Source organism: Chrysoperla carnea, chromosome 4, assembly GCF_905475395.1.
Source record: "Chrysoperla carnea chromosome 4, inChrCarn1.1, whole genome shotgun sequence".
In the NCBI taxonomy this organism is placed as follows: Eukaryota; Metazoa; Arthropoda; class Insecta; order Neuroptera; family Chrysopidae; genus Chrysoperla; species Chrysoperla carnea.
Genome location: NC_058340.1, coordinates 49,023,855 through 49,049,036, shown reverse-complemented (window position 1 = coordinate 49,049,036; position 25,182 = coordinate 49,023,855). Strand labels below are relative to the sequence as shown.

The 25,182-nt window shown below is 29.6% G+C and overlaps 1 protein-coding gene across 1 annotated transcript in view; it reads left to right on the top strand.

Moving 5' to 3' along the window:
- The window catches only part of LOC123298757 (protein couch potato), a 623,626-nt gene that overhangs the window by 519,989 nt on the left and 78,455 nt on the right, over positions 1-25,182 (top strand). The gene's annotated exons all lie outside the window — the stretch shown is intronic.

Below are 25,182 nucleotides of genomic sequence, written 5' to 3'. Positions count from 1 at the left end.
TAATCCTTCGCCGTTTCCACCGACAAATTCCATTAAAATGCAATCAATATAAAGTAAAATTTCCATATTCTAAGATAATAGATCATTTGTAAATGAAATTAGTCTGATTTCCAACGTTATGTGACGTATTTTTCACGAAAACTTAGTACTTGGAATAAAAAACTGAATGTAGTTGAATAAATATGGTGGAAGCGCAAATAAATATATAAACATAGTAATAATTTATATACGCTATAATTGAATTGCGCTTCCACCATTTATTTATGCTATTATGAGGAAAAAAAATCAGATCAAAGTGCAAGTGCAAGAAATGCAAGAAATCAAAGTGCAAGAAATTTTTGCCTTTAATAAAAAGTTTACTTGAGGCAAGAAAAATTTCTAGCCGCAAAATATTTTGTTCTTGTCTCATCTTAATTTTTTGTTTTTCTGTTAATATTCTGGAGGCAAGAAAACCTGATTTTCATTTTTTTAAATATACTTTATTATACCATGTATATATGAAATATATATATATCTGAGTATCCTTGATATAGATGTTCGTAAAATCACCTAAGTAATCCATTTCCGGTTGTCTGTCTGTCTATCGGCACGATAACTCAAAAACAAAAAGAGATATCAAGCTGAAATTAAAGAGTGCTTAGGTCGTAAAAAGTGAGGTCGTAAAAAATGTCCATTTTCTCCAAAACTATAAATGGTAGGGAGTTGAAAATTTGAAATGAACTACCTGTTTTGTGAATAGTTCTCGATAATTGAAAACTACTTTCGAAAATTTTTGAAAACCTAAATAAATTCTTTCGGCCACTTGGTATAATTGTGTTGGTTTTTTAAACTATTTTAATTTATAAAACATAATGCAAGCACTAACATTTAACACTTTCTATATAGAGTATTTCAACAATTAACTCTGTCCATTGCTTGTTTTCACTTTTTTTTGTGAGTGTTATCCAGATCGCCTTCTTTACAATTTCTTTTTCATCTACAAGACAGTTATAAAATTTTGTGCTATTAATATTAAATCACATTAATTTAAGAATTTCTATATAGGCATAAGTTCACAACTTTCAAAGGAATACTTAAAGTTAAGGATCGTTTCAAGTTGACCTTCTTACTTATTAATTATAATCTTAATCAAATTTTCATATTCTAAATTCATAACTCAAATACTCAGTATAGTTTAGACTTATAACTAACTACACATCGGTGGTATAGAGAACGAATAAGCAACATAACACTGCTGCCAACCAAAGAGACTATCTATTCGTACTACACAACATTACCTAGGAAAGTACTATACGAAAGTACTATACTGTAGGTACTATACATAGTACCCAAGATATTATACTAAAATATTCATGTATAGTATGTATAACCATTCCCATAGTTCATTCGTCGTTGTCGGTCGTTCATGCTTCATCCTACTGGTTCTATAGTGGTTGTTTCACAGAATTTGTTGTGTGAAGTGTTAGCATAAGTATAGACCAGTTACTTGAAAGCAATATTTCTACCCAGCTTCCAAGCGAACCAGCCTATTGTGTTTGATTAACACATAGGACACAAAGGCTTTTAGCAAGCTCTCTTTGCTTCTCATGTTGAGTAGTCAACGCCACAAAAAAATGTAGTCTTTACCGACTTGAAAGAATCGAAAAATTTATCACTAAATATTTTTTAAAAGTGTTATTTTTATGTCAAAAACCAAATTGTTTATCATCGATTCAATAAAAATAACCGCAATACTTCAATTTTTTAAAAAGTATTCGACTACTAAAATACATATTAAAATGTTTTCTCAAATTCCTTTCCACCAATGAACGTACAGTGGATCCCCGGTAATCTAGCTCCTGGGTAATCCAGCGGCTTCTGTAGTCCGACATGTCTTTTATTATTGAGAATTATTGAAATATGAGTTATACTTCAGAGTACAACATATTATAAAGTCTTAGCATTGGATTTGTGATTTGTCGAATTACAAGGTATTCTTTAGTAAAAAATTCCGGACTATTGGGGATCTTAGGCATTATTCCGAATTACCGGGGTTCTACTGTATTTCTAAAGACTCAATACTTACAACAATTGTAAACAATTTCCCTGTATATTATTTTTTATATCATGATTAGTCATTGGAAATTTTATCCAACCGATTTATTCTTAATGGACAAAAGCGTATTTAATTACACATAAGTTTTTGAAATGATAACCCAATTTTAGTCTGAAACAACTTTACTATTCGCAATTTAAAATCAACCGAATATATGTGGATGGACTAGTGAAGAACATAGAGGAATAGGTAGACAACACACAATGTACACATGTAAGGTTATATAAACACGCATTAATTATGAATGGTCCTAAGAAGGTGCTCCTCGCTGGTTGCTCGTCCTCCATTCTAACTCCTTTTACATAACTTATTATATACAAAAGCTACGAAAGCCTTCCACTGCATTCACTACGTACATGTGATGTGTCGAGTTTATTTATTATATAAAACAAGATGGTTCATATCGACATCGTGGTTAGTTACCGCCTTCAAATTTATTTAGTTCTTGTAAAATATAAAGATGAGTTCAATGAGCTTACGTCATGTTGGAGAGGGAAAGATTGAAAGCAGTAATTAAATTGAACTTGATCCAAGAATTTTCTTTCAGAAAAATCGTAATATGTTTTGTACCTTCATTATTATGCACTATTCGCACCGTGCGTGAGTTTTTTTTTAGGCATTTCCATGATAACCATAGACTACTTTATTAATATAATTGTGTGGATGCATATATAATTGTATTCTTACGTTTAAGGCTTACATTGAAAATACAATATTATTATCTAACAAATTTAATTAATTATGATAATTTACATTTAAAAAATAATATTTGTTCTATTAGGTCTCTTATTTTTATAATTTTCACTGCAAAAAGTTTAATTAATTGTTATTTTTCAATAATTTTAATTTGACATTTACTATAACATTTACATGTAAAGAATTGCAAATTAGTCATAACAGCCTCCATTAACGTCAAAATATTCCAATGGAAGCGCTGGCATCGATTTTTTTGTCCCTACCATGACTACGCACACAACGAATATTCGAAAACCTTTATATGACAACCTTAGATTATATAAAGTCTATTATCTTCTCTGCTTTCAATATTACGCACAAATTTCTGTAGCTTGTAAGGTTCACTCCCTTTTCATGTATAATTTGAATGAAACACAACTCAGTATATGAAGTATGTTTAAACAATTTAATGTATTTGTTTACTCAAAAGGCGAGCGACTGTATTTTTTCGTGAATTTGAATATGTGATTGAACATATTTCAAGATTGTAAACTATGTGAAAATATTCATCAAATTTACATGCATTCTGACACCATCAGATATATCGACGCAGGATAATCAGGATATAGATATAATCCAGCACCACGAATAATTAACCAGAACTTTAACTGTAGATTAATTAAATGCCACCAATACGTCTATCTAGCAAAAAACTGTGTCTTTTCTTGTTAATATTTAGAAATATAGGTATACGTAAATAGAATTTAAATACTTTTGACGAAACGAGAATCGATTGCTGGTATATTGTTCGATTAAAACTTATTATTGAACGAATTGTCAAAATGTATGCACTCAAACTCATGAGTAATTCATACATTTATCCATTATCTGTAATTAAGCAATTTTAATGATTAATTATCAGCAGTTGAAGTAATGATATTCAGTAGCTTATCATGAGAACATGTTAGACATTCTGTAGGCTGCATGCACCACACCTTTACGGGCTAAGAAATGAAATATAAACTTTGTAAATTGTGATACAGTTTACATAATATCTAGACAGACAGGTATATACTAAATACAGACTTTTATTTGTATCTTCTCGAACATAGAAAAATTATTTAAGGAAGCTTTTCGTGCAATGAAATTAACTTTTTTCTTTTACAAAAATATATAATACCCATCCATAATGCTTATCTAAAATTATTAAAGTTTTTGAGGGAAACTTAACATTTATTTTTATTAACTTTCTGATAAAAGGTAAATATTTTTGTCTCGACAATTGAAATCAAAAATTGTATGAATCATTATGTCAATGCTACAGTAATTTGTGTTTTCAATCAAAGGCGCAGGCAAAGAAGAGTTTTAAATTAGGTATTAATTTTCCTCAAATTAAAAATTTTTCTTCAATTTATTGTCTGAACAATTTTCCAGTAAGTCTTTTATTTATCGAAATATTTGAATTTTGAGAGAAATACAAATGTGCTCTAAAAATAATAATTGCACCGTTAAAGAATTTAGTAAATCTTAAACTTAGCTCTTTAGGGAAACTGAATATTTGAATGAATAATTTGAACTTAAGTTTGAATTTACTGTGCTGTAATTTTTCAATTAGTACACGAAACTTAAATAATATTGACCTAAATAATTTAAGCTCTGATAATGTTTCTGTAAGTCAAATATTTAGGAAGTTCATAATAAAATTACATTTGGAATATCTGGGATAGTGGAAATATGGAAAATGGGAATGAATATTTATCATGTTCAATGTAAAAAATTAATTTTTTTATATTTTCAATAAACTCGACAGTTTATCGAATGAAAATGATATAAGTCTTCTAGACAAAGGCCATATTCACCACTTCTTGGATATTTAATATGTTTTCCATTTCTCCTTAGACCATTTTCTATCATTAACGTATGTTTTACACAATTTATGGTCCGTATGGTAAATATTTATTGCCTGTTTTCGTAATGTGTAATTCGACTATATTCTTTAATAGATTATATTTTGTGATAACTAATTTTTTATTTCAATTCTAACTTTTTTCTAGAGAAATCACATTAAATACTCGTAAATTTTATATTTTACTGTTACCAACAGCATTTATCGATTCGATTCAAGTACTCAAGCTGTTTAAGGATTCTATAATCCATTTTAACCCTTAAAAGTGATAAACCTTTATAATATTCACAATTTTATGATCCAACCGAAAAATTATCCTTTTTCTGGAAATGTATTTAGTAGTAAAATTGACACATGGTAATAAACACATTCGGACAATATTTTTAGTTAGTGTAAAAAAAAAAGGGAGGTTTTACAAAACATGTAATAGATACTATTCGTACAAAGATAACTTTTGTTTGGCTCGACTTTCGGGAACAAGTTCGATATTTTCTCCTTCGTCTTAGTTTATCCTAGCTTTTTGATCTAAAAATAATAAAATCTAAAAATAAGAACTCAGGTTGAAGTTGAGAGAATTATTCTGTGTAAAAAATATTTAAGTACATCGGAAACTTGGCCGAAAGAAAACTACTCGAGAATAAAGAAGCCTATAGGACATACTCCTAGCACATAAACTTCATTTTAATGTCAAAATTCTCAATTTCATCAGATTTTGTTGGTAAACTACCAAGATATGATGAAATTGAGAGTTCTGCTATTAAAGAATCTACACCTGAGCAAATATGCTTGTGTTCGTTTTGTATTTATAGAAGTACAAAAATTTATTAAAAATGGAGCAAGAGCAACAGTAAGTACACGCATGAAAGCGTTCCGTCAAAATGGATCGCGAACGAAGCATTCCGTCAAGAAGAGCCCCGACTTTTAAAGTCGCTATGTAAACAATTGGATTTGTTTCTTTCTTTTCAGATTTTATTTAAGGCAGTCGGCCTTTTTAATTTTTTTATTTAATTATTTGTTTTATGACGATTAGGATGACGATATGCTAAAAATAACTCTCCTCAATCATAAACAAAATATTTGGATTATTTTTTTCTTGCATTAAAATCTTTTGGTAATTCTTGCAATAAAAAATTTAATTTGAGTATTATTCTTATTATACCATGTATATGAAATATACCAAGGTATTCTAAGTTAAGTCCTAAGTTTGTAACGCTTAAAAATATTGATGCTATGAACAAAATTTTGGTATAGGTGTTCATAAAATCACCTAATTAGTCCATTGCCGGTTGTCTGTCTGTCGTCTGTCGTCTGTCCGTCTGTCATCACGATTACTCAACAACGAAAAGAGATATCAAGCTGAAATTTGAAGAGCGTGCTGAGGACGTAAAAAGTGACTTCGAGTTCATTAATGAGCAACATAGGTCATTTGGGACTTGGGTCATTCCGTATGACCCATCTTGTAAACCGTTAGAAATAAAACAAAAGTTTAAATATAAATGTTCGTTATAAAAAAATAAACAACTATATGGGTATATGAGTTATATGTGTGTGACATGTATGTATGTGTAATGTAACAGACTAATCAACACTGTCTATACATGTTATTCAACAATTAACTCAGTCAATTGTTTGTTTCCACTTGTTATTATTAAAATTAATTTTGAAGGGTCTAGTATTGTAAATGTTAGGAGGTATTTTTGCTGTTAGGTTTTCAAATAATTATACTTCTGGATTATATTTTTTCATTTTTAAATATTATGATTTAAATAAAGAAAAAAATTAATATTGAATGCATACATGAATTTTAACATAAAGAAAATCAATATTCAATTAATAAATATGCAAAACTTGAAAATGGAACATTCGAATTTAAAAGAAGAAAAAAAGTAGTCATTTACATATGTACCGGAACAAGAAGAGAGTTCTATTTTACAGAAAATAAAGAAGAAGGATATGAAAACAGTAATATTATTTATTCAATTTATCTAAGAATTAGATTTGAATTAGTTATCATGGAAAAATTAAAAAATACAAATGTATAAGCATAGTAATTAGAAACCTTGTTTTTCACTCCCGAGTCATAAAGAGGGGTATTATTAGTTTGACCGTTATGATTGTCCGTCTGTGGTATCGTAGCTCCTAAACGAATACACCGATCTTGAGTTTTTGTTTTGCTTGAAAGGTAATTTATGGAATGGAGAGTGTTCTTAGTTGTGTTCCAAGTGCGAGTTAAAAGTTTCATATCCGAATCAATTAAAAAAGAGCCGATAATGTTCAAATCCGTTCAATTTGGAGGAGGCTATAAGATAAAAGGTAATTTAATGGAGAGTGTTCTTAGCCACGTTTTAAGTGTGAGTTTAGAATTCCGTACCCGAAACATTTGTCGGTGTTTTTTCTTAATTTGCTTGGAATATTCTTGAAGAAAGCTGTCGTATAACAAGAATATCATATTGTAATTGGAATCTTATAGAAAACAAGTGAAAACAAACAATTGACTGAATTAGTTGTTTCTATACAGGAACTACCTTGTACAGAAACTGTTGAATGACAGTGCTTGTATTATTTCTAATAAAATCCTAAAAGTTTAAGAAACCAACACATTTGCGGAGGCATTTCGCCCGCCATTTGGATTTTCAAAACTATTTTCTAGAATTTTTTTTTTCGTTTTTCGAGAATATTTTATAAGGTCACCAATTAAAACTACCTACAAATTTCCAACTCTGTATCTTATAGTTTTGGAAAAAATGTACACCAAAATTTTGCCCTAATTTACTCCTTCATTTATACACAATAAATAGATAAGATTCATTTATGATTTCCATGGTATTTAAATGAATCTTATCTATTTATTGTTCATAAATAAGGGCTTTCTGGCCCGTCCTGTTCAAACGTTCTACTGACTGACTCTCATAACTGTTATGTATATGCAATATACAAGTTGTATAACAATTTTCAGCTTTAGTTAATTCGTTTTAGTACCACGTAAAACTGCACCGTTTCGATAACATATATCTGACCCCTGTCCTATCGTTCGCTTGACTGACCGCAGTATGTGTGTGCACACAACTACTATAACCAATCCTCAAATGATCAGCTTTAGTAAATTCAATGAATTTTTTTGGGCCTGGCTCTTCCATTATAGGTTAAGGTATGTATGTAAACATTTATACAAGCATACAGAATTCATGTACGATAATTACACCAAGGAGTTCGAATTGATGATATGTGACTAAGTATATATTGTATAATTAAGTAGAACATTCTACAATTATATATACTAGAGTCTATATAATAAAAGCATTCATATAATGTTACCACTATGAATTTATATTGTAATTGCTTCTAATACATCGTCTATATTCATTGTAATAAGTATTTTATGTTCACAATTGTATATTGATCATGTCTTGAACTTGTAATTTTAGTAATGAATACTTATCAATTGTTTTTACTTTTTACGCTAATAATATCGCCATGCCACAGCGAAATAAGAAAAATGGACATTAAAAAAACTTAAGGTAGTACTATCGTGAAATGGCGGTTCTTAGGAATTAAGATTAATATCAAAGATTACTAAAAGTATTATTTCTGTATTTAATATATATGTCCATTTTTCACCGTCTAATGAGATGTTAAAAATAAAAATGTGCATAATTAACATTATGGATATATACGGAATGTTAAAAAAAAAGAAGAAAGAGCCTAAGCGGTCCTTAAAGAGTCTAAGTGGCCGAGCAGACTAAATATAGACGATAGACTTTAACTGTCTGCTACTTACACTTAGGCTCCGGGTTCGAATCCAGGAAGCGGCAATTATAATGAATGGAGCGGTAGAATTGTTCACATTATCGTAACTGTGATAAGAACGAAATAACCGACTCCACCCACATCATAAATGCAATTGTATATATGGATGTAGTTTAATAAATAAATTTTAACAAATAAAGGATGTGGGTGGCCTCTGTTATGATCGTCTTATTAAAGTTAAAACCCTAATAAATTATTAAGAAATAAAACATCCATTGTTCCGACTAATTAAGGATGTATAAGCACGATAGTGTGGACACAAATTTAAAAATATATATTTTCAATTTTGATGGTGAAATATGTTTTAACTTGACAATATAAGACAAAAAGTATGAATAAAATTTTTGAAATCTGAAGTAATTATCAAAATATCTTATTCTTCACCTACATTCATAAAGTTATAACAAAATTCATCATCAAAGTTGATAATAAGGTACAAATAATTTCAACTCCAAATTAAAATTGCCTTGGTGCTCGTATGATCTTAAGTGAAATAAATTTGAATTTTATAGTTTTTAATCATTTTTCCATTTTATATGTCTGCGTATGCTAAATTTTTATCAAAACAAATATAATAAGTTGTCGAATGTTTAAAATGGTAATTATATTTACAAATTATGCATGTAAAATAATAAACATAACCAAAATATATTTACAATTATAGTAATTTTCTGTTAAAATTTATGGATGCATATTAAACAAACCGCAAGTTATATGATATACATAACATAATATGCAAACAACTAAAAATTTATATTATATTATATACATAATAATAGACCAACACAATAAATTATTATACAATAAACACCAGACTAACAGGAGTACATTCATATTTACCTACCTATCCTAAAACTTATTGTTTTATTTCAACTTTTAACTTTGGTTAAAAGCCTTTTACTAAAAGACTTTTAATGATAATGTAGTGCACTTCATGTTTATAAATTCACCCAATTAATTTAAATCCAGCATGTTTAGTGTTACGCCAGTATAATCTTACAAAAGAAAAAGTAAAATCGCAAAACGCGACGATGTAAAGCTGCTTTTTTTGGTATATTATTTAGACTCTTAAGGAGAGAGGTTTTGAATGTATAGTAGTTTTTGAGATTTCTGCTTGAAAAATTTACATGGTTTTCAGAAATGTTAAAATTTTGTGTTTTGCTTATGTTAAACTGTTAGAAATGGAAAAAAGTTTATATGTAAAAAATGTTCCTCATAAAAAAAAACAACTTTTGTTGAAAACAACTTTTGTTTTGTTTTTCGTGAGGGGGTAAATTAGGGCAAGATTCGCTGTCCGTTTTTTTTAAAAATTTAAAAGATAGAGAGATAAAAATTTGTAAGTAGCTTCAACTAGTGAGATATATTACAAAAACGAAAAACAAAGTTGTCTAGAAAATACTTCGAAAAATTTTCTCAATTTTCGAAAACTAGGACCAATGGCAGCCGGAAGGCGATGTAAAGCTGCTTTTTCGGTATGATATTTGGTCCGCCTTTGGGGAGTATGAATCCACGTTATTTTGGGGAGTATGAATCCACAAAATACCCTAAGGGGTTCAAATAACATCGCGCTTTTCGATTTTAATTTAAAATTTGACTAGCAAATGTTTTATGAACGGAAATTATTTAATCACTAATTCAAAGAATTATTTTCATTTTTTTATTCAACATTTGGATATAATATAGACAATTGTAATAATAGAAAATAACTACTATCAACCAATAAAAAACCTTTATTAGTCTTAGGGCTTACGGTGATATTTTCATCGAAAGCTGCATTTTATGCAGAAAGCAAGCCACTTTGCCCAGTGATACTAGGGACCAATATGAATGATTTCATCCGAGGAAACACAAATTTCATCCACTGGAATTCAAGATGGCGGACCTTTTCCAAAATGGCGTCTGCATACTTTAAAAAATTTATAGAATCAAAACGGTTGCACCGATTTAAGTGATTGAGGTGTCATTCGATTCCTATTAACATCTCTAATCAAAAGAAAAACATACCATTTAAAAAAATAAAGATGGCGGGCGAATATTAAGAAAAATGTGTAATTTTTCCATAAATTTTTTCATTCTAGTGAAAATAACAACTAAATATCCTATGATATGGTCACATATTTTTTTATTTAAATAAAACCTGATTATATTAGCTACAAAATAAAAAAAATTGCTTGACAATCCGTCAAGTAGTTTTTGAACTATAAGCATTACAAAAGAAGCGACTGGTTTTGAAAGCCTTCATTACACGTAATGTGATGCAATGTACTATACTAAAGTAGACATGTACTTTCTACCTGGAAAGTACTCCGAAGTTAATGAAATTTTTACAGGCTATTTGGGGGTACTCTAGGATGTCTATAATAAGTTTTCGACCTTGAGAATCCTGTAATAACTTGAAGGGGAGGGGCAAAAACACCAAAATTTTCGGACTTTTTACAGTTTTTCGCTTATATCTCGTTACTTAAGCCAATTTTGTGATCTATAGTCGCTTACAAAGTTGTAGAACATTAAATTTTCTAAAATTTGGTATCTGAAAGGATTTTCTAGACTTATTAGTGTCCGAGATACAGCCGATCAAAGGTAGATAAAGTTACTCGAAATTTAAAAAAGTAGCCGAAACATGAAGGTTTTGTCCCTATAACTATTTATTACCATCATATCACGTTAATTATATTAATCGCACATCAATATCAACAGTTAAATTCAACTAAGGCCACAGTCCTACCCCCTACCCCTTCCCTAAGTATCCCCCTTCCCCAAACGTGAAGGTCTCTCATTTTAATGTAAAAAGTGCATTTTTAGAAACCTTCACCCACATCAAATACTCTTACGTTGTACACACAATGTCATGTCAAGGGGTGGGAGGTGGTTCCGCCGACCAAGAGTATTGTTTTGATTTGCAGTTTCCACACTTTCATTACTAATTTTTTTGCTTGCGTTTATTCTTTTATAAGGGTTTGAACAAATAAATAAAATATTATTGGTTTGTGATTTTGGAATGTCTTTAATTATTTTAGAACTATACATTAAAAAAATTTGGAAAGGTCTGGAAAATTTAGTGGAAAAAATTTACAAAAAATCAAATTCAGGAGATAATTATGAATAATTAGGATTAAATAATCAAAAGTCTCATAGAGGTAACACATCATGTTACGAAAATCTTTAAGCATTGGGTGGCTGCTGGACTCCTCGTCATCAAAGTCCATGGGCTTGTCTTCCTCATGTAATTTTGGTAATGGAGAAAAGGGGAGATTTGTGGTGTCCTCACTCTCATTATTCGTATCAGCTTCGTTGGTGTCAGGTCGATTGAAGTTTAAGCTTGCTGTGCAGGGCTTGTACACTGCAGAGCACAACAGACCAGGCTTTTAACAGCTGCACCTTGCAGTAGGACAACCACTCGCACACTTGCAGCTTATTATATGAAGCAGATGTTCTGGAGCAGTGTCCATCGTTGTGGTGATGGGTACCAGACCTGTAGACCTGCATGTTGTTACGAAAATAATTAACAAAATACCTACCTTGTTTGGTAAACTTCCTTCCCCATTGAAAAGGGTAATGTTGATGGCTTTCTTGACTTCCCACCTACGCCTGAACTTAAAAAGTAGGTCTTGTATGAGTGGTACTTGGCAGCATCTCTAGTTGACGGTAGTCTGACAAGCTGACATTTAATGATTTTTCCACATAACATCAATGAAAATGTTTGTGAAATTCGATAAAATAATATGCTACCCCAATAATGCTTTTTTTTTTCATTTTCAATCAATCAATTATTCAATTGCATGACGGTAAACTTGATTAACAAAGGTAGAGATTGTATAAACAAATTTACTTATTTACTTTAAATAAGAGCTTTATTACTAAATATCATACACAATCACTTGAATAATGAAGTTTACATTTTCCCACAAATTTTTAAACTTTTCCGAGTTTTTAAATGTATAATGTTTTAAATAAATAAAAAAATTCCGAAATCATAAAACAAAATTATTTTGAATGAAAATAATAATTAATGATGAAAAAATTATTATCTTGAAAAAATAATAACGAAAATATGGAAATGGGGAAGGAAGTTTACCAAACAAGGTAGGTATTTTGTTAATTATTTTCGTAACAACATGCAGGTCTACAGGTCTGGTACCCATCACCACAACGATGGACACTGCTCCAGAACATCTGCTTCATATAATAAGCTGCAAGTGTGCGAGTGGTTGTCCTACTGCAAGGTGCAGCTGTTAAAAGCCTGGTCTGTTGTGCTCTGCAGTGTACAAGCCCTGCACAGCAAGCTTAAACTTCAATCGACCTGACACCAACGAAGCTGATACGAATAATGAGAGTGAGGACACCACAAATCTCCCCTTTTCTCCATTACCAAAATTACATGAGGAAGACAAGCCCATGGACTTTGATGACGAGGAGTCCAGCAGCCACCCAATGCTTAAAGATTTTCGTAACATGATGTGTTACCTCTATGAGACTTTTGATTATTTAATCCTAATTATTCATAATTATCTCCTGAATTTGATTTTTTGTAAATTTTTTCCACTAAATTTTCCAGACCTTTCCAAATTTTTTTAATGTATAGTTCTAAAATAATTAAAGACATTCCAAAATCACAAACCAATAATATTTTATTTATTTGTTCAAACCCTTATAAAAGAATAAACGCAAGCAAAAAAATTAGTAATGAAAGTGTGGAAACTGCAAATCAAAACAATAATCTTGGTCGGTGGAACCTCCTCCCACCCCTTGACATGACATTGTGTGTACAACGTAAGAGTATTTGATGTGGATGAAGGTTTCTAAAAATGCACTTTTTACATTAAAATGAGAGACCTTCACGTTTGGGGAAGGGGGATACTTAGGGAAGGGGTAGGGGGTAGGACTGTGGCCTTAGTTGAATTTAACTGTTGATATTGATGTGCGATTAATATAATTAACGTGATATGATGGTAATAAATAGTTATAGGGACAAAACCTTCATGTTTCGGCTACTTTTTTAAATTTCGAGTAACTTTATCTACCTTTGATCGGCTGTATCTCGGACACTAATAAGTCTAGAAAATCCTTTCAGATACCAAATTTTAGAAAATTTAATGTTCTACAACTTTGTAAGCGACTATAGATCACAAAATTGGCTTAAGTAACGAGATATAAGCGAAAAACTGTAAAAAGTCCGAAAATTTTGGTGTTTTTGCCCCTCCCCTTCAAGTTATTACAGGATTCTCAAGGTCGAAAACTTATTATAGACATCCTAGAGTACCCCCAAATAGCCTGTAAAAATTTCATTAACTTCGGAGTACTTTCCAGGTAGAAAGTACATGTCTACTTTAGTATAGTACATTGCATCACATTACGTGTAATGAAGGCTTTCAAAACCAGTCGCTTCTTTTGTAATGCTTATAGTTCAAAAACTACTTGACGGATTGTCAAGCAATTTTTTTTATTTTGTAGCTAATATAATCAGGTTTTATTTAAATAAAAAAATATGTGACCATATCATAGGATATTTAGTTGTTATTTTCACTAGAATGAAAAAATTTATGGAAAAATTACACATTTTTCTTAATATTCGCCCGCCATCTTTATTTTTTTAAATGGTATGTTTTTCTTTTGATTAGAGATGTTAATAGGAATCGAATGACACCTCAATCACTTAAATCGGTGCAACCGTTTTGATTCTATAAATTTTTTAAAGTATGCAGACGCCATTTTGGAAAAGGTCCGCCATCTTGAATTCCAGTGGATGAAATTTGTGTTTCCTCGGATGAAATCATTCATATTGGTCCCTAGTATCACTGGGCAAAGTGGCTTGCTTTCTGCATAAAATGCAGTTTTTTTTCGCTAAGCCCTATGACTATATTGAAAAATAGCGTTATATATAATAACACTAGTTTCGCTAGTTTTTAGTCTTTAATTTCTGGAATATTCAAATACAAGATAATATCTTGAAAATATTCCATATTCGTTTTTTCCTAACATAAAAACGTAACAACGAAAGACCTAATTTGTGCTGTAGGAAGTAAAAGAGGTTTCTAAAATCTTTAAAATAGAATTAAAATGTATTTGTATATGTAGATTAGAGTGTGGGAATTACGAACACTTGAGAAAAAATAGAAATTGTGCTTGTGCTATTGCAAAAAATCAAATTCTGATTAATTATTGAATTATCACATTGGTTGCAAGGCAAGAAAAATAAAAACAAGATAACTTTTGCAATAACATGTTAAAGTGCTTTTAAAAATGTCCTTAACTGTAAAGCTTTAAAATCATAACAAAGTTAAGAACCGTTCATAGAATCGATAAGAATTTTTCACAATAGACGTATAAAAAAATGATTAATTGATAAATAAAATTTCAAATTTTTTGGATCATTGTCTTTTTTTCGGTATTCCATTATATACTTTAAATATTAATAGTAACCAATTAAATAATTCGTCGTATCGTTAAAAAAATTGGCTTAAAATCATGCATTGGAAATTTTTCGAAAAATAATTTATGATTTCATATAAAAAAACCTGAAATTAATGTTTTGCAATATAAATATTTTTTGAAATAATTTCTTGACATCACTAAAACTCCATTGTTCGTTATTACTTGCAGTTCAAGTTTACCCCAATCTCCTCTATATATCACATATAGGTTGTCAGTAAAAATAGTGACTATTTATTCGTGTTTCATATAATTTCTTCACCTTCAATATTTAAGATACTATCTGTTCTTACATGTACAAAATTAGATCGAGTAGAGAGATATTGTAACAAATTCAACGCACGTTGAAATCACATTTGACATCAGATAACTATGGTGTATGTTTTCCTTATAATAAGATTGTTCCAGTGTTATTATTATTAGTATTATTACATTGTGCTGTGTTGTATTGTGGTTATTTTTTGTTTGTTATCAGAAAAAAAATACAAAATATAAACCTAAAAAGTAAATGAATTACATCTATTTAGACTTATAAACTTACTTCGACAGTTGTGGCATTTCTATGTGAACAGAATATTATTGTTGACATGGTTGTAAATGAACTTTAACATTTACAATTTGTTTAAACTTTACCTCAATAATATTTTTTTTCTTTACCTCAAAACGGGTTAAAAAAAATTCAACCAGAAATTGAATGCAACCAGGATTTTCTGATATACTCAAGGCAGATATCGAAAAGTTTTACGCTTAGTTTTCGTCTACATTCATGAAGATACAATAAAATTCATCATTAAAGTTGAAAATAAGGTACAAATAATTTCTACCACAAGTCTAAACTTGCCTTGGCGCTCGTACTACCTTAAATGGTTTTAATTTTCTCTAATTTGATACGGTTTAAGAAACATATTTTGATTTGTCTAAATTTTGCTCAGTTCACGAATTCAATGAACTTCCTGTTCCACCAATATCAAAATTTGGTCTTTCTATTTCTTACTGTTACTCTATTTACAGTATTATCATTCACAGTATTGTTCCAATTTCCTGATAATACAGTGTTATTAAGAACAATCAAAACCCATAATGTCGCTATTGTTACAGTAGTTAATACATATTCTAAATGGCAACCTAATTGTATAATAGGTGAAAGTCTTGTACCATGGAATATTCGATTTATTGTAATATATTGTAAAATGACATGCGATATGGTACATAATTTAAATGTTCATCTTTTTATAAGAAATTCTTGAATTGAGAATTTTCGAATAAATTAAATTACTTATTATTTTATTAAGTGATTATGTCCACCGCCTAGTAATGAAAAGAAAATGTGTATGCATTATCAAAATATGTCCTTTTCCAATTGAATGGGTAATCTAATAAAGATTTCCAAAAAAATGAAAACTAAACTTTAATATTCATTTTACTTTTGAAAACTTTCTCACTGATTAGGCAGAAAATACAACATTTTCCTTATAGAAAGCATATCTTACGTCGCCAGCATAAGAATAATTTTATGATGATAGCGTTATGTTAAACGAAAGGAAATACATAAAATGCTTAAAATACTTTATATCCCATTTTTAAAATATTGAGAAAACTTTTTTTTTTTTTAATGAATGCGATAAAACGAAACAGTATCCTGAAAGTTAAGATTTCGTTTTCAAACTAACTATTGTGTCTTTGTTCTAAATCTCCGATTATTGATGAATATTTGTGTCCCATTATTCAATTTTAAACAAAGTCTGAAATGTTGAAGTTCTTGGATCAGAATAGTTAACTGCACTACTGTTAAGAGCATTAGTTAATAAAGGTTTGCATGTATAGATTAGCGTAGTAAAAATGAGAAATAAGAAAAAGCAGCCTAAGCTGTTCACTTAGAAAAGAGAGTGGATGTAAGAAAAGGATTCAAACAAAAGTCCAATGATGCTATTCTATGAAATGACAAGTTTAAATGTTGAATCGAGTCCATAACTTCAAGTACACAATAATTAGTGGGAATGATGCAAAGTACATTGGAATGTTACCCATTTCATATTACGATCTTGTACCACGGATCATATTAATGAAATATAAATATAGTTTTTGTCCATAGCTGTTACAGTGAGAATAATAGTGGTATAAGAAAATTCTACTACTATTTTTATAGCCGAAATTGTGACCCAAGGTACAACACTCTCCATGTACACAATATTTGTATTTCTCGTCGCAGCAGTGTACCGTCAGCGTCACCGGATATGAGATGTGCCGGTTACATGAACGAACTACTCAATAGTGAACAAATATTGGTTTTTGCATGAAGCACACAAATGATAAGCTTGTTGAAAATAAATATTGTTTTTTTCTGCTTTTTGTGTTATTATTGAGAGGAAATTTTTTTTTATATATTCATATACATTTATTGACATTTTTATTAGATTTTTGTATGTATATTTATAAATTATTTTTAAATTTAAATACTACATTTTATAAATTATTTTTCAATAAATAACGTTGTCTCATTTCTTCCAAAAATTGTCAATTTTTACTAAATATAAAGATAGTGAAAACAAACTATTGACTGAGTTAATTGTTGAAATACCATGCATAAACAGTTGTTGATGACTCACTTTTTACCTCCTCAGCACGCTATAAAAATTTCAACTTCAGGTCTCTTTTCGTTTTGGAGTAATCGTGAAGACAGACGGGCAGACGACAGATATACAGAAAGACAACCGAAAATGGACTAATTAGGTGATTCTTTGAACACCTATATCAAAATTTGGTTCGTAGCATCAATATTTTTAAGCGTTACAAACTTGAGACTAAACTTAATATACTATTATATTTCATATATACAAGGTGTAATAATTTTGATCTGACTTCCGTATTAGATATCATAAGAAGAATTTCGTTTTAATATAATGAATTCAACATTTACAATAGAATGCCCTCGGGTTTGTATTGTATTACATATTCGTGACATGTAAAAATAAAATTGATTTTTCTCACTTAATATGCATATTTCATACCTTTAAGCTAATATTTTCAATATTTGTTGGTATGATTTAAAAATGGTACCAATGAAAAAGAAAATACATTGAATAAACTCAAGTATTTTATTTTTAAATAAGAATGATGCATGCAGTAGTGGTGGATTTTCTTTTATATTACAAAATGTAAAATATATACATATTCATATAAGGGATGATTCAACATACTTTTTTACAAAAAAATTTTGTATAACATTTTTCAAATTACAACTTATTTAATTGTATCTATTGATCAGCCAGTATTAATCTTAATTAACCTGCAGCTTCAATTCGTTAATACCTACACTAGGCTCACAACGCCCACTAAGCCAACCGCCATCCCGACCGCTAAACACAAATTTTACTACTATCTTTTGGGCAGGCGTTCGGGCTTTAGCTTGACTGTAGCCTTTGGCAATGGAGATTTACAATACCTGAATAATAAAAATAATTCCTAAATACTATTCAAATACCTGTTTAGCAATTCTAGATATATGTGGTGGGAGCGCAAATAAATACATATTACATAGTAAGATCTAATTTAATGCGTTATTTATATGCGTTTCCACCATTTATTGCATTTAATATTTTTTCATAACTTTTCTAATATTCCGCTCAACTTCGTTCACGCGTGATTCGATTACCTGAAGAAATAGGGGTTCGTTTTTATTACATATATAGATGTTTTCCGAAAAACAATTCTGTTCACTGTTAGTAATCTCTAAATTTTAATCCTCGTTCAATGCTTCATTAATATTATATATGTCAAAATTTTAACTATTCGCCATTTTCTTTATGTAATGGTATTAGAACTTAACAACTTGCTTGAGTATTCTCATATTTCCGGATATATCTGGTGATCAAAATTTTTCCTAAACGAAAACATTCGCATGCAAAAGATCTGCACTTTTTTCTCGAACATCAATTTTTATACTTCTGATGAATTCCTTATCATTTCGAATGTATTCATCACCGTGCACGTTTATAATAACTTTGAATCACCGTTTATATGTACATCTACATATTTAGATGGGTACAGCTTAGAGATACATCATATGACATAGATAAAGAGTACGAATATGGTTTGAAATCGACTTCATAAATCATCAGTTGTAACGACCGGTGTGCTTAGCAGTATCATCCTACCATCATATATACATACGTATACACTGCTACTATACCTAGATACCTTTAGCTACTACCATTTTTATCTTTTTTACTGAGTTTTTTCTAAACAAAGTGACTATAAAACATTTGCAACTTCTATAATATAGTGGTACACAGAATGAATCGAATTGAACATTGAATTTTCTGACTTTTCAAATTATTGCTCAATATATAGTAATAGAATATTGAATTGAGCGTTTTTATTTATACTTCGTCAATGATAAACTATGAGCGTAAGTTCCAAAAAGAATTTATATATATCTTTTTAAAACAAACCACTACAAATTTATACTTAGTTGAAAAATCAACTAGAAGAGAGTAAATCGTACTATTTAAATTTAAAAAGCCAATGTATTAATCTGTTTTATTTAAATTAATTAAACTACTTTTCTTACGTTTTCGAGCAACGAATTTATTTATAATCATTTATTGGGAAACGGTTTCATTTATGTTGCTCATCCGTCTTGTAAATAGTACTGCGCTATTATAGATAAGAAACTCATTCGTTCCCAAACATTATTCGCATATTGAATTTGAAGTATTGTTAATTTATTGATTGTTAATCATTACACCCGATTGAACAGCGCATGCAAATTAATCTTTATTTATTATAAAAGTAAATGTTAATTAAAGCTACTTAATGTGTTTACCACAATTTTTATTAGGTCATCTCGTTAGTATAAAAATTTAAATATAGTTTCATTAGCATCTCTATCTTGGAAATATGACATAAAAATCATAATAATCTTTATAATTAATAAAAATATTGTATGAAATGGATCTTATCAAATTTCAAAAGTGAGTTTAAGTTTAAGTTTTTGTGAATTTAATATTTGCAGAAATATTTCTAGTAACATGTTCTAATAAAATTTGAAAGTTTTTAAAAAATTGTTTATTATAGAACTTTGAACGTAAATATTTCTGCAAATATTATAAACAGGCATAAATATGTGATAAATTTTAGTAAAATCGCATCGAAAAACTTCTGTGGACTTTATACCCAGAATTATACTCTTTATACCATAGTAATATCAGAATTCAATCTTGACAGTACCAACTCAATTATGATCGATTTGAAATTGTATACACATTTTTATGTTACACTCTGTAAAAAGGCATAATATCGTATATCAAAACATTATACTAATATTATAATAAACAAAGACAGAAAAAAAAATATAACCAGTATGACGTGTAGCAGTCTATCATGTGTCTATCCTATATATGTATATAAAGAATTCCATTAAGAGAGGTAGAATTTTAAACTTAAAGTACTTGTAATTCTGGATACAACCATATTTTTTCCAAGTCATTAATAAATGGCTAACTTCTGTGAGAAGCTTCATTTTACCGTGACGTCATACTGTATACTGTATTAAAGGATTAATAACATTAGAAAATGATATGACGAACGAGTCTATGCAGTATGGGCGTCAGGCCCATACTGGTTGGCGATACTGACATATAACTTATACTAATCTGTCTCTATACCATACGAAAACATAGTATCTGTATATCTGAAATATACGAAACTATAGTATCTGTCTCTATACCATACCAGCATTGTAGTAAACGCTTACCGCTTCTTACTGTATACGAAAATTATTTTTCTTTATTCTGAAAGTAAAAAGCTTTATTTTAATGGATATTGGTTTTTTTTTTTGTTATTCTAATAGGCATATAATTAAATAATCTGGATCCGATAGTATGTTCCCTAGGGAAAATTATTGCTGACCCTTTTTTTCTTTTTACTTTATAATACATAACAGTTACATACAATAATTGCACGACAGCTTAAAATTATTTCACCAATAGAGAGTGAGATTATCAGCAAGTATCATGGGCTAAATTTTATTTTCAAAAACTTAGGATTCCGAATCAAAAAAATAAAATTTATAAAATTGTGAACCAATAAGAGAATAAGTGAGGTCAAAGAAAGTGAGGGCCATAACATGGTAGTCTTTTTTTAGTTAAAATTGTCCATCAAAACGGGCGAGTATCTACTAGTAAATTTAATTTGAAAGATATCTCATACACAAGTTGTTAAATTTAACCTTTTTAGTTCCATCAATGTTAATGGAAAACCTTTCTAAATGTATGTATGTTTATATTTCATATGCCAACCAACAAACGAACCCAACGAACATATTATTATTCGTACTCGTCCATTCAGCCAACATGATATACAAAATAGTGACTTTCAAGATTCCACCACATCACATATAATATAATCTTTTCGTATTTTCGTTTGGTAAAGTATAATAGCAGTGTAATATAGCACAAACATACACACACAAACTTAGAGTTGAGTCACTTTTTATTTTTATTTTTATACCATGTATATATGAAATATACATAGTATTATAAGTTTAGTCCCAAGTTTGTAACGCCTAAAAATATTGATGCTACAAAAAAAAAATTGGTATAGGTGTTCATAAAATCACCTAATTAATCCATTTCCGGTTGTCCGTCCGTCCGTCCGTCCGTCCGTCCGGCCGTCCGTCCGTCCGTCTGTGGTCACGATTACTCAAAAACGAAAAGAGATATCAAGCTGAAATTTTTACAGCGTGTTTAGGACGTAAAAAGTGAGGTCAAGTTCGTAAATGAGCAACATGGGTCAATTGGGTCATGGGTCCGTAGTACCCATCTTGTAAACCGTTAGAGATAGAATAAAAGTTTAAATGTAAAAAATGTTCCTTACAAAAAAATAAACAACTTTTGTTTGAAACATTTTTTTGTAAACATCACTGTTTACCCACGAGGGCGTTAATTAGGTACAAATTTTATAGTATGTATTAATATCAAAGTGAGTATCTTTTGTTATTTACGTGACGTCAAAAAAACAAACGAGTGCGCATCAACACTTGCGCATTATATGAGAATATCAGTTAAATATGTCAGATATGTATGCATGTGAAATGTGACAGAGTTATCAACACTGCCTATACATGGTATTTCAACAATTAACTCAGTCAATTGTTTGTTTTCACTTGTTTATTTAAAGTTTAGTAAGTAGTAAATATATCTATCTATCTATATGGATAGAGGATGTCACATTTATATTTACACAATTTATATAAGACGAAAACAAAGCCAATGTGCTATACATACATACATGTATACATAAAGTATCATTTATATCAGAGTGTTGTTTATTCAATGTGCGATACGCTTCCAAGTCTCAAAGTTGTAAGACTTTACTAATGGCACGCCGATAGCGAAGTACTTAAATACTGCAAGACTGCGAGTCTCGTGAATTCTGGCCATTCCTTTAAAATACTCGTATATTTCCTATACTGTTTCATATTTGAATATGCAAATATTCTGTAGTAATTGGATTGACTCGTTTTGTAATTGCATTGTCATTCTACCTCCCATTGAATAGTATGTACCACACTAAAAACCTAAGAATCACCCACTCAAATGTACGATCAAAAGGTGTGCTTGAAAATGATTTGTGAATTTTAATTAAGTTTTCTTAAATTTTATTTTAAATTTTATATAAATTTTACAGCAGCTATAGGCCAACTCTCAGACTTCGTATTCTTCCTTACGTCCAACGCCGATATCAAAATGCCGTTTAAGAAATTAAGTAAAGCAACAAAAAAGAACGCCAGTTATCTCCGAATGAGATGGGAGTTGATATTCAAGTTTTCGGTGTATGCTTAGTTCCAAGGACTGGTTTGGCAATAACAAAAAAACATCTTTCAATTGCCCTTAACAACTCCATGATAAAAATGGAATAACAAGGGTACACAAGTATGTTAAGCAGAGAGGTTATCTTTAAAAAATAATCAGGAAAATTCAAAAAGAATTTAACTCTCTACTATTCAGTACCTCATAAATTCGATAGGTAGTCTTATTTTTTCTTTGCAAACGTTAGTATTATAGTTACTCATTCTACTCCTCAATATTTCAATATTTCATTCTCTTAGTTCTGTTTAACCCGAACAAAATTAATTTTGGTCAGGTCATACAGCAAATAAGAAAAATTTCGTTGAATCCAAATCACCACAAATTATTACCAAACAGTAGTTGACTGATATCGCACTTGCCGCATTACCCGTAGAAGTGGAAAAGTAGACGTAATACCATATCAAAAAAGTTAAATTAAAACTGATTAAAAATTAAAGAAGTTACAAGCATTAAAATATTGTTGCCATCTCTTTATTGCAAAACAGAGTTTTATTTATAATCTCTATGATGATACCGAGCTACGGTGTCCCTTATATTTATCTTCCTCTTTATTTAATTAAGAGTTTTAAACGTTTATATCTTCAATACTTCCAAAGATTTTCAAAAACCAATCATCCCCATTGCGTATCGTTAACTTTTCAACGTGATTTTCGTATTGTTTATAGTTTATATTTGTTGTTTATAGTTCTTTACTTTATGTTCAATTATCATTGTCTATAAGCATGCAATGTAATTTAAATTGAAATCGATGTTCGATCGTATAATAAAATACTGTCAATATATGTATACTTACTGCCTTACTTGTTATCAACTTTATTATTATGTATATGAAAAGCTATATGCTTAGCTTGTATATGTTCTTTTTGTATTTTAAATAAAAATTAAGCTTTAATTTATGCATTCACTAGTTGTAAGAATATACAATCCATTTTTAATTTTCAAGTTAATAGACAAACAAACATTTCGTCCAAGACTTGACAAATCGTGTTTTCTTTCGTCCGCGTCTCAGACGCCTCAAGAATATAATATTATTCAGGAAGTTATTAATAGACGCCTATTTTCTCTATTGCCTGTTTTATAAAAGATAAGGTAAACATTTTAAAATTTCAATAATAAATAAAATCGGTATAATTTAACAATATGATTTTTGTTTAATAACGGAGAGCTGTAAGGTATAAATATCTTAAAATTTTGGAATCCAGGGAAAGTCAATGAATCTTATATAAAAACTGTGCGACTGCATTGTTTAAAACTTACATATAGAAGTTAAAAACAGAAATTTGTGCGATCTTGTCAAGGGGGTGGGAAAATTAATGCTGAAAATATCAACGGAAATCGATATAGGAATTAATTCTAAGTATAAAGTTTAATTGGTTTCAAAAAGTCAATTCTATCCGAGCTATTAGCGATTGAAATTCGGAGTATTTAACGTCAAATCATAAAAAAATTTGACGTTTTTTGGAAAATTGTTCTGTTTTCTTGTTAAAATACTATCAAACACCATGAAAATGGAAATAGTTTCAAGTCATTTGCATAAAAATTGACGGAGTGATGATGAAAACAAAATTGATCGGACGTTTCTTTTTATGTTTTGTTCAGCACAAAAAATGAATTTACCACGGGAACTAAAATTAATGCTTGCCGCTTTTAAATTATCTTGATGTAGGTACTGCCAACAGGCTCAAGAAGTTCTATATTGGATATTCAAAATTTTGTACTTGGCGTAAAATTTTCTTGTTATTCAAATATATATTTGCAATGAGTAAAAAAATTTAAGCTGTCGTTGTTCTAAGATTCTCTAACAATGAACAAAGATATTTTTGAGAGAGGTGTTAACTGTCCCGGCAGCTTAAAATGGACTACTATTCATTTCCATGGTCAATGCATCCATGAGAATCGGTGTTCGGATTCTTGTTATTATTGAGTTTTGACCGAGTCGACTTCTTTAACTCAGGAAACAAGTTATTCATCAAATTTAAGCTGTGATTGTTATTCAAAATTTACCAGGTCCAGAACATAAAAAGTAGTATCTGTAAATAACGCCCGTCGAACAATAAACGCTAGCTTTATGCCTAGTATATTTTTACAAAACTTTATTACAATCTTTTTAAATATTACATTTAATATAAAGATAACGATCATATATAATTATATTTAAAGATATATAAATGAACTTACTTTCACTACATTAACCGTTTTTTTATTAGCGTTACGTAATAAACACAACCCTTTAGACAATACAATTAAACTTTACACAATCAACTTTTTACAACAATCTTCGTTATAAATGAAAACTGAAGAAGCATTCACATAAATGCTTTTTTTTATTGCTATTTAATTTTATTCGTTAATAATTTCTTTAAAAAATGTTTCCTTAATGGTTATTGTTTTGTGAAAAA